Genomic DNA, 18,911 nt, shown 5'->3' on the forward strand with positions numbered 1-18,911 from the left:
GCATAAAAGTTTTCCATTCTGAGTACATTCTTTTTATCCCTAAGACATGTTTATTTAAAAACAGTTTTAACAGTAATGCCCCAAATACCTTAAACTTTTACGTAAGAAGCAAGGACACGAATTGTAAAGACATACTTAAATCACTTTGTCTTTTCTAATATCAGCCATTTAATTTCAGTCAGAATTTCTTTGACAATTCAGGATGTTTCAGATTAGGCTATTTTCCTCTTCTGTCTTCTGCAGATTTTGAGGAAACTCTGGAGAATGTTGCTGCATCAGAGCCTGGCAGGCTCTCTTGGACTCTCAACAAGTGTGAATAGGAATGCTGGAAAAAACTTCTTGATACTGTTTACCATGTAGCTATTACTATTCTTGCACAAAATAGCAATGGGGCAGAAGGGAACACTTGGTCATGCAAGGATTAAAATTACATATTCCACAATGAGCAATTCCATTTTTCTGTCATTGTGATGACAAGAAGTAGGTGTAGCCATTACCCTTCATATACACAGACATTTGCCTCTGTCTAGACTTCGCTAGTGCTTAACCAAGGAAACTACCTCAAACAGTTCTAAAGGGCAAAAGAACCTCAGTGTTAATTATCAGTTGACTTTTTGAAACCCACTAATAAATCAAATAGTGCAAAGGAACACCACACACTAGATCAGCTTGCCCAGAGCCATGTCCAGACTGGCCTGAAAAAGCTTCAGGGATGGGGCTTCTATCACCTCCCTGGGCAACCTGTTCCAGTGTGTCACCACCCTCATGGTGAAGAATTTCTTCCTAACATCCAGTCTGAATCTGCCCACTTCTAGTTTTCCTCCATTCCCTCTAGTCCTACTGTTACCTGACACCCTAAAAGTCTCTCCCCAGCTTTCTTGTAGGCCCCCTTCAGACACGGGAAGGCCACAAAAAGGTCTCCTTGGAGCCTTCTCTTCTCCAGATTGAATAGACCCAACTCTCTCAATCCGTCTTCACAGAAGAGGTGCTCCAGGCCTCTGATCATCCTTGTGGCCCTTCTCTGGACATGATCCAGCATGTCCAGATCCTTCTTGCAATAGAGGCTCCAGAACTGGATGCAGTTCTTCAGGTGGGGTCTCACCAGAGTGGAGTAGAGCAGGAGAATCACCTGGGAGGTGATTGACCTGCTGACTATGCTTCTCTTGATGCAGCCCAGGATGTGATTTGCTTTCTGAGCTGCAAGTGCACACTGGTGGCTCATGTTGAGCTTCTCATCCACTAGCACCCCCAAGTCCTTTTCTTCAGGGCTGCTCTCAAGCCAGTCACTGCCCAGCCTATATCAGCGCTTGGGATTGCCTCAACCCAGATGCATGAACTTGCACTTGGTCTTGTTTAACTTCATGAGGTTGGCTTGTGCCCACCCCTCCAGCCTGTCAAGGTCCCTCTGGATGGCATCCCTTCCCTCCAGCGTGTCTGCTGCACCATACATCTTGGTGTCATGGGTGAACTTGCTGAAAGTGCACTCAATGACATTGTCCATGTTGCCAACAAAGATATTAAGCAAGATTGGCCCCAGTACTGATCCCTGAGGGACTCTACTTGTCACTGGCCTCCACTTGGATATGGACATATTGACAGCCACTCTTTGGGTGCAGCCATCAAGCCATTTCTTTATCCACTGAATGATCCATCCATAAAACCAGCTGAGCAAGTCAAAAACCTGCTCGCACCACACACACCCATAGTCAGTGTTGCCCCCGGTCGCCAGTGAAAGGTTGTGGTATTCCTCACAGCTTGAGGCATTGATTCCAATATCCATTTTGGTGGGTGCACAGTCTTCCTCCTCTGAGTAGCCACCATCATTCCTTCAGTACAACTGAAGCACCTTCTGTCCTGCCCACACGCCCTGCTCGTGCCAATTACCAAACTGACTCAAAAGGAGCCCCCGGGGCACACACAGTCACTGTTTGCTCTCCCTGTGCCTGTTAGCCTGCCTGTACCAAGGGCCAGGTGCTCCCAGCTGTCTGACCACGACCCCTCCCTCTTGTGCCCCACTTGCTGGGTTCCAACGAGCAAGAAATCTGCTGCCTCGCAGCTCACAGTCTGAAAGCCTCTTGTGGTTTTGCCAGGTTTAAATCTCCTGTGGCTTCTCCAGGAATGCCCCCAGCCACGTTGCCCTCTCAGGCACCCTTGCAAGAGATGCCAAGTTGTGTTGGGTTACCTCTCCCCATCTCTCTCGTTCTCTCACGGTCTCCCTGTCTCTGGGAGCCCCCTTTTCTCTTGTAGAGACCACAGCGCAGCATGGAGCTAGCCAGTGCTGATGCAGTTGCCTCACAGTTCAAAGTCCAATCATCTGATACAGAAATCTGCTTACCTCTTTCACTCAAATCTCAACCAGTGGTGATGATGCTCACTGTAAAAAAATCTTTGCCTAATATTACAAGGAAAGTGTTGCCAGTTCTAAGTCCAGCCCAGAAAGCCAACCAGATCCTGGGCTGCATCTGGAGAAGTGTGGCCAGCAGGTCAAGGGAGGTGATTCTCCCCCTCTACTCAACTCTGGTGAGACCCCACCTGGAGTATTGCATCCAGTTCTGGAGCCCCTATTACAAGAGGGATATGGACATACTGGAATGTGTCCAGAGAAGGGCCACCAGGATGATCAGAGGGCTGGAGCACCTCTCCTATGAGGACAGACTGAGAGAGTTGGGGCTGTTCAGTCTGGAGAAGAGGAGGCTTCAAGGTGACCTTATTGTGTCCTTCCAGTATCTGAAGGGGGCCTACAAGAAACCTGGGGAAGGACTTTTTAGGCTATCAGGTAGTGATAGGACTAGGGGGAATGGAATAAAGCTGGAAGTGGGGAGATTCAGACTGGACGTGAGGAAGAAGTTCTTCCCCATGAGAGTGGTGAGAGCCTGGAATGGGTTGTCCAGGGAGGTGGTTGAGGCCCCATCCCTGGAGGTGTTTAAGGCCAGGCTGGATGAGGCTCTGGCCATCCTGATCTAGTATGATGTGTCCCTGCCCATGATCCTTGCGGTCCCTTCCAACCCTGACTGATTCTACGATTCTATGAGCCTATGATTCTAAGTCACAGATTTACTAGTGTGAAAGCACTGATCCTGCTTCTTAAAATGCATCTGTGACTGTATTTTGTCACTCACAAACTAGGCAAAAAACAAACTAAAAGTGAAAATGTGCACTAAAAATCACAGGCTGTATACATTATTGCAGGAAATTTTGTTAGGAGATTAGAGAAATCCTACAGTCATAAATCAGATAAAGACCAAGCTATGTTTCTGAATGTCACTTTAGAACAGGTGCCTGCTCTGTTTGTGCTCATACAGTTTAGGCCAACTAAATTGGATGTGCAGATAGTACAGACGCTGAAAGTACAGATTACTCTGACTTCAGGTACCCTGAGAAGATAATTTAGTTTTATTTGAAAACAGTAGCGAATACAATGATTTAGTGAGTGGAAACAATTAACTAGTACTCTGAAGGTAAATTTGCTACTTGTTTAAATATAAGATGGCAAAGAAATTTAAGAAGGCAAGAAATGTAATTGTTAATCACATCTGTCTGAGTAAGATAAATTCTGCAGAAGTCTGAGATAAGTAGCTGAATATTTAATGTCCTCCGTAGTGATGGAAATGGAATTCCCCCCTGAATACCACTTGAAATCTCTTTTGCCTCAAATCCTAAAAGGCACTGAAGCACTGACCAAAGTCTTGAGTTTCATATTATAATTGCTAATTGTTAAGGCATTACTTATCCATTATCCTGATGTCTTCCTACATTCTGAAATAGCCTCCTTCTTCTGAAAACACATTATTCTGCTTGTCACATACTGTGTCTGTGGTTCTTCAGACTGTAGCTGAAGAAATCAAATAGCTAAATAATGAAGGTACAAAATCAAGACTAGAATGAAGGTTTATTGCTGCAAACGTGGGAAAATCTGGAAGTATTTTTGAACAGCATTTCTTACTCTTGTCTGGAAAACAGTTTAAAAGACTTCAGTAACTTCAGGGACATCTGTTTGAAGAATCCAGTTTCAAATTACTCTTTCTTTCCTTCTGAAGGTCATTAATACAAGGTATAAATAAATCTCGAATGGAGATTGCCTCATAAGATAGTGTTCGTCCATTGACAATATTTGTGTTTGCTTTTACAACACTTACTATTTTTAAAGCTGCACATATTTCATTCACACATAACTAAAGTCATGCTAAAACTGCACAGGAATGAGATATACAAAACAGATGTGCTACTTTATTAAAGCGTGTGACACTATCTCCCACAGCATCCTCCTGGATGCTTATACTGCTGATGGCTTGGATGTGTAGATAGTACACTGGGTGAAAAACTGGCTGAATGGTGGTGAGTGGAGTTAAACCCAGTCACTGGTCACTAGCTGTGCTACCCAGAGTGCACTTTTGGGTCTAGTCTTATTTAACATATTTATCACTTATCTGGACAAGGGGATCAAGTGCATCCTCAGTAAGTTTGCAGATAACACCAAACTGGGTGAGAATGTTGATCTGCTCAAACCTAGCAAGGCTCTACAGAGGGATCTGGACAGGACAGACGGATGGGCCTAGGTCAGTTTTATGGGGTTTAACATGGTACTTCCTGCACTTGGGTCACACCAACCCCATGCTACAGGCTTGGGGAAGAATGGCTCAAAAGCTGCCCATGAGAAAAAGACCAAGGGATGCTGGATGACAGCTAGCTGAACATCAGCCGGCAGTGTGCTCAGGTGGCCAGGGAGGCCAAGAGTCTCCTGGCCAGTATCAGGAATATTGTGTCCATCAGGAGTAGGGAAATGGTTGTGCCCCTGTAGTCTTCTCACCTCAAATACTGCATTCATTTTTTGGCACACTCCCTAAAAGAAGGACATTGACTTGCTGGAGCATGCCAAGAGAAGGGCAGCAAACCTGATGAAGGGTCTAGGGAACAAGACTTATGAGGAGCAGCTGAGGGATCAGGGATTGTTCAGCCTGGAGAATAGAAGACTGAGTGGAGACCTCATTTCTCTCTACAACTACCTGAAAGGAAGTTGTAACAAGGTGGGTGTTGGTCTCTTCTCCCCAGTATCAAGTGATAGAACAAGAGGAAATGGTCTCAAGTTGTGCTAGTGGTGGTTTAGATTGGATATTGGGAAAAATCTCTTTACTGAAAGAGTGGTCAAGCACTGGACTGACTGCCAGGAAGGTGGCAGAGTCACCCCCTGGGAGGTGTTAAAAAACATGTAGGCATGCACTTTGGGATATGGTTTAATGGCCATGGTGGTATTAGGTTGATGGTTAGACTTGATGATCTTGAGGGTCTTTTCCAGTTGAAGCTATTATGTGGTTTTGTGGTGGGTTGAAAATCCCCCCCAACACTAAATTTGCCAGACCAGCTCAGCTGGAAGCAAAAGAAAGCTGTATTTACAAGCACACCTACAGTCTACAATGAAATGCAATGAATATGTATAAAATATACAGTATTTACAATATTTGCAGGTATTTACAATTAATAAACAGCACAAGGACTCCCCTGGTAAGACCAGGGGAGCTGCTAATAGCTTCTCCTCCCCCTGCCTCCCCTTTACCCTCCTGTACACAAAAGGGATGAGAGAAAGGAGCAGAGTGACATTTGAACTTAGCCAAAACAATACAGCCAAGGTCAAGCAGAAGCCAGCAGAAGCACAAAGGTAGCATCTCCCAGAGCAAAGAGGCAAGAAGAGTTGGATTGTTTTGCACAACTAGTTTAAGTCTGTTATCTTCTCCAATGGGAATGTTTAGAACTATCATTATTTTCCTTTCCACACACAACAGTGATTTATTTACATTCTACCAACTTTCTGTTCAAGATCTGTGAAAAATTTTTCAAAGCATAGCCTAAAACTACCACAGATTTCATAATATACTTAATTGTTTGTGGATTTGATAGAAGGAGGGGCAAAAACGCCACCATTCTTCTGACTGCAAATCACGTATTCCGCTTCAGAAAAAATGGTACAGCCACATTTCTTAAACAGCCCTGTTTTTTCCACAGGTGCTCTTGCAATCTTTTTTCAGTTACAACTTTCTGTCACTCCTAGGTTAACATACCCTGAATATAAGCTATGTTCAAAAGCAGTTGAAATTGAAGATAGAAAATATTTTTGAGATTTGGAATATAAAGGCAGCTCCATTTTTCCTTCTTCTTGTCTAAAGTGCACTGTATAGCACTGGAGAGATATGCAGGAAGATGACTGATCACCATGCATTGAAAGTATTAACAAGAAGTATGAGAAATCCCAGATTAAGAACTTTTAGCCTGAATATACAGAAAAGACAGTGGAAGACTCCATGGGAGTCAAGCTGTGTATATGGTCTTTGAAGTCTAACCAAACAAAACAAAAAGAAGAGCAGGGAAAAGGTGGGCCCACTACTGAATGAAATGGGAGATATGGTAACAAATGATGCAGAGATGGCAGAGCTGCTGAATGTCTTCTTTGCCTCAGCCTTTACTCCTAAGACCAGCTCTCAGGAACCTCGGTCTCTGGAAGAGAGGGAGCAGAACCGGAGAGAAGACGACGTTCCACTGGTCAGTCAGGACTGGGTTAGAGATCTTATGTACCAACTGAAGAAGCACAAATCCATGGGCCCTGATGAGGTGCATCCACAAGTGCTGAGAGAGCTGGCTGATACTGTTGTTGAACCTCTCTTCATCATTTCTGAAAAGTCTGATATCTCCCCTGGTGCAACTTTCCTCTCATTCTATCACTTGATATGAGGGATAACAGACTGACACCCACCTCACTAGTTGTAGAGAGCAGTGAAGTCTCCCTTCAGCATCCTCCAGACTGAACAACCCCAGTTTCCCCAGCCACTTCTCATAAGACCTTTTCTCTAGACTCTTGATCAGCTTTGTTGCCCTTCTCTTGACACAGTCCAGCAAGTCAATGTCCTTCTTGTAGTGAGGAATCCAAAATTGGACACAGTACTCAAGGTGTGGCCTCAGCAGTGTTAAGTACAGGGGGACAGTCACTTCCCTATTTCTGCTGGCCACACTATTCCTCATACAGGCCAGGATACTCTTGGCCTTCTTGGCCATCTGAGCACACTGCTGGCTCCTTCTTGGCCATTTGAGCACACTACTGGCTCATGTTCATCTGGCTGTCATTCAACATCCCAAGGTCTTTCTCTGCTGGCCAGCCTTTGAGCCACTCTTCCCCAAGTCTGCAGCATTGCATGGGGTTGCTGTGACCCAAGTGCAGGACCTGGCACTTGGCCTTGTTGAGTACAGTTGGCTCATCAATCCAGCCTGTCCAGATCCCTCTGTACAGCCTTTCTACCGTCAAGGAGATCAACACTATCTCCCTTAGTGTCATCTATAAATTTACTGATGGCGTACTCAATCTCCTCATCCAGATGACTGATAAACATATCAAAGAAAGCTCATCCCAATACTAAGCCCTGGGGTACACCTTTTGTGGCCAGCTTCCAACTGGATTTAATGCCATTCACCATGACTCTTTCACCCAGCCATGCAGCCAGTTTTTCACCCAGCAAACCATCTGCCCATCCAAGCCATAGTATCTCTTAAAATTTTACCCAGTACCTAAACCTTTTGTCTTTCTCTTTTCAATTTATTTAGTTTGGCTAGGTTTTATGTTTTCTTACTGAAGGTGAAGAAATTTTCCTACATTTTCTGAGCTTCAAATTTTTCTATTGCTTACATTTTGTGTGCTTAGCAGTTTTGCAGATTGGGCTTTTCAGATTCTACTTCCTCTGCCTGCAGCTGTGACTCTGTGCTTGAAATATATGTGAGCCAAATAAGAATGCAGATCAGTGATGTGGAATTCAGAGAAAACAGCTAAAGTGCCTTGTTTATGTCTGAGGTCTTAACTCTGGAGTCAAGCACAGACATTTGGAACACCAATACTGTCAATTATGTTATAATCAGAAGTGAAAAAATCAATCTGAAAGGGCATTTCAAGACAGCAAAGCATTAGGGTGTTATGCCTCACTAAGAGGTCCAATTCCAGAACTCAAGGCAGTGTATCTCTTACACTGTTGTACTTCCTTAACACTGAGGACACTTGTCCTCCAGTTAATTGGTCATGGTTAGTAGTGGACAGAAACAAAGTTAAGCTTTGGAGCTACTAATTCAGATTCCTTCTACAGAAACAGATTCTTCCACATACTTCCAGTAGTCCTGGCAGTAAATGCATCGACATGGAGCAGATTTTGAAAAGCAAGCAAATTCTGCCACTTCTGAATATGTGGAAAATAGCTCCCTTCCAGCTTTGCTCTGCTGCATGAAACTCCAGCTCAAAAGTAAGAATTTTTAACTTTAGGAAGTAAAAAGCACTGAATTGGCCTCTTTCTTTTTGCACAGAGGTAATTTTTTTTAAATATAGAAACAACTAAACTAGGTTGCTGGATAACACCTGGAACAAAAGGTCCCCACTGTGCAGACATCACAGTTTCAAAAAACAGCCAAGGCAAGGTGAAGTATTACCTAAAGAAGACAGTACTGTGCTCCCACTCAGTTGTCTCTTTAAATTGTAAATGTGAGCTTACAGCTGATTTTCCTTATTAATAGAAAGTTTCCCCCCTCTCTTTCACTGTGCTTTCAAAAACCACTAGCTCTTAAAAAACTCTTGAGTAACACCTGTTTGCAGAAGTGGGATTTGTTTTCTAGAACAAACACCTTAGACTTCTTCTGTACACTGAGAAAGTTCACCTGGGCAAACCTCAGTATAAGGCAAATTTCAGTGTAGCTAATGTTTAATTTTATTACTCGACAGTGGAAAAATCCCTTTCAGCAGGGGCTCACAGGGTGGGTAATCTATCTGTTTGTCATCTGGTAAGCAAAAAAATCTGCAAATCTGAGCAGATGGTAGATTTATGCTACAGTCTGTGCTCTTTTCATGGAATTTATTACCATATGTGCTGCTTCTATTTTACCATCCTTCTGTTTTGATTACTGATACAACTCTATTTGAATGCAAGAAGGATTAGGGCTCAGTGTAATGAATCCAAGTCAGATTCCAAAAGAGCAATAAGCAGTGCACTCACCCTTTATGTAAAGATGGTTCCAGATCAAGAGTTAAAATTATGTGAAAGAAACTATCAAATTGATTTAGTTATCCAGGTTTTGATATGTTGTACGCTGAGATTTGAAGGGTTTAAAGGGGTTAAAGACCACCATAAGCTTTTAAGAACACTGATGGTAAATTAACATTAATTAGCATTAGTATTAGCATTTAGCCACATATTCAAAACTGTAAGGCAGCTGGCAACTCATGGAAGCCTTCTTGGGTTGACTGCTAGACAGGTGTCCTCTCCATGGCTCTTCATTACAAGCTGCAGTGATATTATTCTTTTACTTATTCTATACTGTCACCCCTTTTTTGTCTGTTTCTTTCTTCATTTCAGGTAGTTGACTTCAACAGATGGGAGATGAGCAGTCAAAAGATAAAAACAGTCAGCCAAGGATGAACTCAAATGCACCTTTGTTTCCATGAAGAACTAAGGGCCTGCCCACAAGGCTGCAGAATAAGAAAGCAAATTAGCAGCTCTTACTGAAAGTGACAAATCAATTGCAGAAGTCTGAGAAGGTGGCATGTTTGACACCATATTGCTCAGTATTGTCCTTCATACCTTTATAATGAGAAAAGTCATGTCCAGCATCTAGCCTTTGAAAACAAATATGGTTATGGTGCTACTTCTGTTCAGCTATAAGAGGTCCTAGGTGATCCATAAAAGCCATTATCTTTCCTGGTTTTCATTTGGTTTAGTTTGCTTAAGGAAAAGTCTAATCCACCTATTTTCAAGATTCTCTTTTGGGTTTCTGCCCCCATCAGCATGCTGGTATGAAAGGGGTTCATGGCACATTACTGACACCACATTACATTCTTTTTCTATTCAGGGAAAAACCTGTGACAGCCTAGGACAGCTAATAATCAAGAGCTGTGTATCAAGAGCTGAGCCAGCTGTGTGCCCAGGTGGTCAAGAAGGCCAACAGCATCCTGGCCTGTATCAAAAATAATGTGTTCAGCAAGAGTAGGGAAGTGATCCTGCCCCTGTACCCAACCCTGGTGAGGCCACAGCTTGAGTACTGTGTTCAATTCTGGATGACACAGTGTAAGAAAGATACTGAGTACTTGGAGGGTGTCCAGAGAAGAACAACAAGGCTGGTGCAGGGTTTGGAGGCCATGTCACATGAGGAGCAGTTGAGGGAGTTTGGGTTGTTTAGTCTGGGGAAGAAAAGGCTAAGGGAAGATCTTATTGCTTTCTAGAACTACATAAAGGGAGGTTGTAATGAAGCCAGTGTTGGTCTCTTCTCCAAAGTAACCAGTGATAGGACAAGAGAAAATGGGCCTAGGTTGTGTCAGGGGAGGTTTAGACTGGACACTAGGAAATTTTCTTTACTTGATGAGTTGGTGAGGCATTGGAACAGGCTGCCCAGGGAGATGGTGGAGTCACCATCCCCAGAGGTGTCCAAGAAGCACGGAGATGTGGTGCTTCAGGATTTAGTTTAGTCATCATGGTAGCTGGGTTACAGTTGGACTCAATGACCTTTAAGGTCTTTTCCAACCTTAATGGTTCTATGAATCTCTGTGTCTAGTCTATTTGTTTTATTTGTTTGATGTGATATAAACACTACAGTTATGGCAGATGCACTGGAGAGTGTAATCACAGCCCATTCAAATATGTGTGCATTTCACACACAAAACCTGGCAGAGCTGGTAAGTCAGTAAACCCCCACTCAAGGCATCCATTACTGACATGTTACAGTTTCCATTTAAAATAAAAAGGCAAACTAGATACCGAGAGGTGCAGAAAGAATGGTTATTCTTCATACTTCTTGTGTTTTTGAAGTGTAACACCTGAAGCACTTGCCATGGCACAGGGTAAATTCTGACCAAGCATCAGTCAGCAACTCAAGACCCCACCTTAAGTTCAGTTATCTCCTGTGAAGGCACCTTATAAATAAAGGTAACTTTTAAACAAATTACAATAACAGAAATGGAAACCACATTTCACAGTGCAATGATGTCTGAGAAACCCTTGGAGTACACATGTCTGCTCATACTCACCACTAGTACTACCAATCACAGAATCATAGAATAACACAATGGTAGGGCTTGGAAAGGACCTTTGGAAATCATTGAGTCCAACTACCCTGCCAAGCCAGGTTCACCTAAAGAAGATCACACAGGAATATGTCCAACCCAGTTTTGAATGTCTTTAGAGGTGGAGACTCCACTACCTGTCCAGGCAGCCTGTTCCAGCACTTAAAGAAGTGCTTCTTCATGTTTAGATGGAACTTCTTATGTTCAAGTTAGTGCCTGTTACCCCTTGTCCTGTCACTGGGTACCACTGAAAAAAGATTGGTCCCATCCTCCTGACACTACCCTGTAAATATTTGTAAGTATTCATGAAATGCCCCTGAGTTTTCTCCTTTCCAGACCCAATTCTCTCAGTCTTTCCTCACAAGGGTGATATTCTAGAGCCCCAACCATCTTTGTAGCTGCTTTCTGTACCCTCTCAGGAATGTCCCTATCCTTCTTGAACCAGGGAAATCAAAACTGGACACAGTATTCCAGGTGTGGCCTCACCAAGCCAAGTTAGAAGGAGAATAACCTCCTCAACCTTCTTGACAAACTCTGCTTGCTGCACCCCAGGATGCCATTGGCCTTCTTGGCCACAAGGGCACATTCCTGACTCTTGCTCATCATGCTGTTCACCAGAACTCTCAGGTACTTTTCCCCTGAGCTGCTCTCCAATAGATCAGCCCCCAACTTGTACAGATACATGGGATTTTTCTTTCCCAGACGCAGGACTTTACACTTGCCGTTATTGCATTTTATTAGATTTCTTCCTGCTCATCCCTCTACCTGTCTAGGTCACATCAGATGGCAGCACACCCTTCTGGCACATCAGTGACTCCTCCCAGTTTTGTATTATCAGGAAACTTGCTGAGGGTACACTCTATCCCTTCATCTAGGTCACTGAAGATTATATTAAAGAAGCTTCACCTCAACATGAGGAGAAACTTCTTTACAGTGAGGATCATGATGGAGCACAGGAACAGGTGCACAGAGAGGTTCTGGACACAGGCAAAACCCATTCGGGATGCATTTCTGTGCAGACTACCCTAGGTGATCCTGCTTTGGCAGGGTGTTTGGGCCCAATGATCTCTGGAGGTCCCTTCCAACCTCTAATGTACTGTGATTCTGTGATATTGAATAGGATGGGACCCAGTACCAACCCCTGGGGGACACCACTAGCTACAAACCTCCAGCTGGACTCAGCCTCACTGACCAGAACACTCTGAGACCTGTTCTTCAACCAGTTCCAAATCCTTCTCACCACCCAATCATCCAATCTGCACTTGTAGCTTGGATGTGATGATGACTTGGGAGACAGCGCTGAAAGCCTTGCTGAAGTCAAGGGAGATCAATTCCACTACTCTCCCCTCATCTATTCATCTAGTTATGCCATCATAAAAGGCTATCAGAATGGTTAAGCAAGACTTCCCCTTGGTGAATTGTGATGGTTTGAAACTGTCTTTTTAATTTTTCCTTGCAAAGTTCAGAACAGAGAAAGTGAAAGAATGTAAATAAGTCACTATTGGGTGTAAGAAAGCAAAATAACGATTGTTCTAAACACTTCCATTGGATAGATAGAAATGTTTAAGAACTATTACCCAAAACAAAGTAGGCACTCTGCACATTCTGCGTTCGGCAGTGGGGGCAGTTGCTGGGCTGTCTGGCTGCTGTTTCTTCTTCTCTTCTGGCTGAAGATAACACACTGACCTTGGCAGCTAAGTTAACAACTTTCTGCTTAACTAACTCTGCTTCTCTGTCCAGGGGGGTCTGGGGGGGAAGCTCCTGGGAGAGGGAGGCCCCTTTGGGAGGGTCCCCTTGGGGGGAAGCAAAGGGAGATCGATTGTGCTTTTTCTGTTGATTGTATATATTTGTGAATGTTGTGAATTTTGTATATTTGTACATATTCATTGCATTTCATTGTAGATTTTAGACTCTGCTTGTAAATACAGCTTTTCATTTGCTTCCAGACTGAGCTAGCCTGGTTATTGTTGGTGGGGGGGGAATTTCAGCTCACACCGACACACTTTTTATTTTTGGCGCCCAACGTCGGGGCTCGATTGCTTGTTGATTTATTTCTGCTCAGATTAGGAAGCAAAATGAAGCTGTTTTGGATTTTGAGTAATTTTATTTCATCTATTATCGGTGTGATTGTTTACAGATGGGCTGTTTCCTGCATGATAGACAAGATTGTGAGATATGTGGCATATAAGTCGTTTCTTTGGGTTAAGAACAAGTTACTGAATGTTGGTGAATTCTGTTGTGGTCTTATTGGGCTAAGAAGCTATGGTAACTCAACTATGGATGTGCTAGCAGACACATATGAGTTTGTTACTCCTCTTACAACTACAGAGGGTCTTTGGAACCAGTGGTACCCTAGATATCTTGTACTAGCCTTAATCTTAATTTTGTTGCTTCTTGGAATAATCATATGGCTACTGATAGCACTGTGTCAAGAAAGACATAAGGCTACTTGCTCTTCCAACTCTGCTGTGAATGTGAAAACCAAGCCAGTAAATTTGGTGGCCACTGTAACCAGAAAGCGTAAAGGAGATGCAGATGCTGCAGGAGATGGTGCAGATGGAGATGAGGGTCCTTCTACTCAGGGTCCCTCTGTTAAGAAAGATCCTTCTGATGAGGAAGAGAGGGTTAGCCTTAAAACTCTGGTAGACCTCTTGAGACCCCACATGGATGATGGAGATGTAGGTCAGGATGTAGACCCTGGTAGATTAGCAACTGCTGGTAGTGCCTCTGAACTCAAAGAAATTCAACGGAGGATTAAAATAGGATTATGGGGACAGCGACCTCAGGATGATGATGATGATGATGATGAGGATGACATACAGTCAGCTAATGCACCCAGACAGGAAATTAGACATGTGAGGAAGGATTACATCAGAGGAGATAATGAGCCAGTCCTGTCTTGGCTAGCCAGGTGTTTTGATATGGGAGCCCCAGCATTGGTGGTAGGCGACAAGTCGGCCTCTCAGTTGGGGATGCTCTCAAAGGATACAGGCATAGACAGGCACCTAGGCAAGTGCATTGGTAAAGTTTCTCTGTGGGCACGCCTCCTACTGGCAGTCTCGCTGAGGTACCCCAGCAGAGATGATTTACCATGGAACCCTAAGCCTTGGACCACAATAGCTGAGGGAATCAAGCGTCTGAGAGAGTTTGCTGTGAGAGAAGTAATGTATGGAGATCATAAGACTCTGAATCCTGATGAAATTCCTGTTGGAACAGGCCTTGCCAAAAAGCTCATTAAGCTTGCTCCTCCTAATTATGCTACTATTCTGGCAAGCAGGATTGTGGCAAGAAATTATGGTGGAGCACCTCCTACTGTTGGCCATTTCACTGACCAAATGAGGCAGTTGGAGGATAGTCTTGCACGTACTTCTTTGGTTTCAGCCATTGAAACTCTGTCTGGAAAGATGGAGAATTGCATGAAAGAGCTGAAGGAGGAACTTAAAACCTCCATATCCAACTTGATGAAGGGGGATGATTCTGATTCCTCTTCCTCCAGATGGATACAAGTTTCAGCTGTTAGGAACAGACGTGCTCCAAGAAGGCCATTCCAGAATAGGTCAAACCAAAACAGACAGCAGAGGCAATCACGTGGCAGTATCTGGATAACTCTGCGTGATCAGTTTGGTGAGAACATGAACAGATGGGATGGTCAACCAACTTCTGATCTTTTCAAGAGGTTACGGGAGCTGCAGAGGGGCAGATCCCGAGGTAGCAATACCAGGAGGGTAGCTGTCGCTTCCTCAGTTTCCCAGAACAACTCTGATAGCTCCAACAGTGATCCTAATTCTGGTGCTGGACGTTGTGCCAGCTGTACATGTGGAGGTAATCCCCACCATTAGGGGTGCCCTGCCTTCCGCCAGGGGGAGGTAAGGGATAATGGAGATAACAGAATCTATTGGGATGTGTACATCCAGTGGCCTGGCACTTCAAAATTTCAGAAGTACAGGGCCTTGGTTGACACAGGAGCTCAGTGCACCATAATACCATCAAATTATCAAGGGGGAGAATCTATAACTATTCAGGGAGTCACTGGTGGATCTCAAGAGTTGTTTAAGATAGAGGTTGATATAAGTTTAACTGGGAAGCAGTGGAAGAAACATACTATTGTAACAGGTCCTAATGCACCTTGTATTTTGGGAATTGACTTTCTGAGAGAAGGGCGTTTTAAAGACCCTAAGGGTTACAAATGGGCTTTTGGAATAGCAACTGTAGAAATTGATGGAGGAAAATTGAAGTTGTCCATTAGACCTGAGCTTTCAGATGAATCTGCAGTTGTGGGACAACATGAGATAGAGGATGTAAAGCTGCCGGTTGCTTCTCAAACTGTGCATCACAGACAATACAGAACCAACCGTGACTCTTTGGTGCCCATTCAAAACTTGATTCGTCAGTTGGAGAGTCAGAAGGTCATCAGCAAAACTCATTCACCTTTCAACAGTCCAATCTGGCCTGTGAGAAAGCAGAATGGAGAGTGGCGTCTGACAGTTGATTTCCGTGCCTTGAATGAAGTAACTCCACCCATGAGTGCAGCTGTACCAGACATGATGGAACTCCAATATGAGCTGGAATCCAAGCAGGCCAAATGGTATGCTACCATAGACATTGCTAATGCTTTCTTCTCTATTCCCATAGCAGAGGAATGCAGGCCTCAGTTTGCTTTCACCTGGAGAGGCATTCAGTACACATTCAATCGTTTGCCCCAGGGGTGGATTCACAGTTCAACCATCTGCCATGCAGTGATCCATGATGCTTTGGAGAAAGGTGGAGCTCCAGAACACATTCAGTTCATCGATGACATCATCGTCTGGGGTGAGACTGCTGAAGAAGTCTTCGAGAAAGGTAACAAAATCATTGACATTCTCTTGCAAGCTGGTTTCGCTATCAAGCGAGACAAGGTGAAAGGACCTGCCAGAGAAATCCAGTTTCTGGGAGTGCGGTGGCAAGATGGTCGCCGTCACATCCCAATGGATGTGATAAACAGAGTCTCCACCATGGCAAATCCCATCAACAAGAAAGAAACTCTGCGTTTCTTAGGCATAGTGGGATTTTGGAGACTGCACATTCCTGGATACAGTCAGATTGTGAAACCTCTCTATGATGTGACTCGAAAGAGAAACAGTTTCCAATGGGGTCCTGAGCAACAAGCAGCCTTTGACCAGATCAAGCGAGAGGTAGTCCAAGCGATGGGTCTGGGACCTGTCCGAACTGGTCCAGACATTAAGAACATTCTGTACACGGCCGCGAGTGACAATGGTCCAACCTGGTGCTTATGGCAAAGAGCTCCAGGGGAGACACGAGGACGTCCTCTTGGTTTCTGGGGTCGTGGCTACAGAGGCTCAGAGGCAAACTACACTCCAACAGAGAAAGAGATTTTAGCTGCTTATGAAGGAGTGAAAGCTGCTTCTGAAGTGATCGGAACTGAGTCACAACTTCTTCTAGCTCCTAGATTGCCAGTTCTGAATTGGATGTTCAAAGGCAAAGGTTCTTCACCACATCATGCAACAGATGCTACCTGGTCTAAGTGGATGGCTCTGATAACACAGAGAGCTCGAATGGGAAATCTCGAAAGGCCTGGTTTGGTGGAGGTGATCACAAACTGGCCAGAAGGCACAAGCTGTGCTAAACCTCCAGAGGAGAGAGTAACTCGTGCTGAGGAAGCTCCTCCTTACAGTGATCTGTCTGATGATGAAAAGAGATATGCTTTGTTCACAGACGGTTCCTGTCGTCTTGTTGGGAACAAGCGGAGATGGAAATCTGCAGTGTGGAGTCCAACGCGCAGAGTTGCAGAAGCGAGAGATGGAGAAGGAGAATCCAGTCAATTTGCAGAGGTAAAAGCTGTCCAGCTAGCTCTTAACATAGCTGAACGTGAGAGATGGCCAAAGCTTTATCTCTACACCGACTCGTGGATGGTAGCCAATGCCTTGTGGGGTTGGCTGAAAGACTGGAAGAAGAATGGCTGGCAGAGGAAAGGAAAGCCAATCTGGGCTGCAGATCTGTGGCAAGACATTGCTGCTCGCATTGAGAGAATCCCAGTGAAAGTGAGACACATCGATGCTCACATTCCTAAGAGCAAAGCTACTGAGGAACAACAACACAACCATCAGGCAGATCTAGCTGCAAGAGTTTCCCAGGTGGACACAAACTCTGATCCTGATCCTGATCTTGACTGGAAACACCGAGGTGAGCTGTTCTTAGCTCGGTGGGCCCATGACTCGTCAGGACATCAAGGCAGAGATGCAACCTACCGATGGGCTCGTGACAGATCCATTGACATTTCCATGGATGCTATCACACAAGTCATCCATGACTGTGACATTTGTGCTGCTATTAAGCAGGCAAAGCGGATCAAGCCCTTGTGGTACGGTGACCGATGGTCCAAGTACAAGTATGGTGAAGCCTGGCAGATTGACTACATCACTCTACCTCGTTCTCCATCTGGTAAGCAGTATGTGCTGACTATGGTAGAGGCAAGCACTGGATGGCTGGAAACTTATCCAGTTCCTCATGCAACTGCACGTAACACCATTCTTGGCCTGGAGAGACAAATCCTGTGGAGACACGGAACTCCAGAGAGGATTGAGTCAGACAACGGAACTCATTTCAAGAACAATCTTGTAAAAAACTGGGCCAAAGAGCACGGCATCGAGTGGATATTCCACATTCCCTACTATGCACCAGCTGCAGGGAAGATCGAACGCTACAACGGTTTGCTGAAAACCACTCTCAAAGCCATGGGGGGTGGATCTTTGAAAAACTGGGAGAAACATTTAGCACAAGCAACCTGGTTGGTGAATAGTAGAGGTTCAGTGAATCGAGCTGGACCTGCCCAATCAGATTTGTTGCGAAAGGAAGAAGGTGATAGAGTTCCTGTTATCAGAGAAAAGAATCTGTTAGGCAAAACTGTTTGGGTATTTTCTCCTTCAGGAGAGGCCAAACCTGTCCGAGGGGTGGTTTCTGCTGAAGGTCCTGGTCACACCTATTGGGTGATGCAAGAAAATGGTGAAATTCAGTGTATTCCACAAAGAAATCTAACTTTGGCTGAGAGAGGTTAAATTCAGAGTGTTGCGCAGATACAGCATCGCGCCCAAGAGGAGAGTTCATGAGATCTACGGTGCACGAACCCTGAGAGCCCTGAGTCACCTGAGAGTCCCTGTTCCTTCCTTCGCTCCATCTGCGAGGAAACAAGCTGTTTGCTGTTTTTCCTGTGATTTGACTCTTTTGAATCATCTACATCTGAAATAGCCGGAATGGACTATGGTCTTTATTCACCTATTGTTGTAGATATTATTTTAGATTAGATAAATGATAGTAGCAGCCAATGGAATTGTTTAGAAGGGGTGGACTGTGATGGTTTGAAACTGTCTTTTTAATTTTTCCTTGCAAAGTTCAGAACAGAGAAAGTGAAAGAATGTAAATAAGTCACTATTGGGTGTAAGAAAGCAAAATAACGATTGTTCTAAACACTTCCATTGGATAGATAGAAATGTTTAAGAACTATTACCCAAAACAAAGTAGGCATTCTGCACATTCTGCGTTCGGCAGTGGGGGCAGTTGCTGGGCTGTCTGGCTGCTGTTTCTTCTTCTCTTCTGGCTGAAGATAACACACTGACCTTGGCAGCTAAGTTAACAACTTTCTGCTTAACTAACTCTGCTTCTCTGTCCAGGGGGGTCTGGGGGGGAAGCTCCTGGGAGAGGGAGGCCCCTTTGGGAGGGTCCCCTTGGGGGGAAGCAAAGGGAGATCGGTTGTGCTTTTTCTGTTGATTGTATATATTTGTGAATGTTGTGAATTTTGTATATTTGTACATATTCATTGCATTTCATTGTAGATTTTAGACTCTGC

This window comes from Indicator indicator, chromosome Z (genome assembly GCF_027791375.1).
Source record: "Indicator indicator isolate 239-I01 chromosome Z, UM_Iind_1.1, whole genome shotgun sequence".
NCBI lineage: Eukaryota > Metazoa > Chordata > Aves > Piciformes > Indicatoridae > Indicator > Indicator indicator.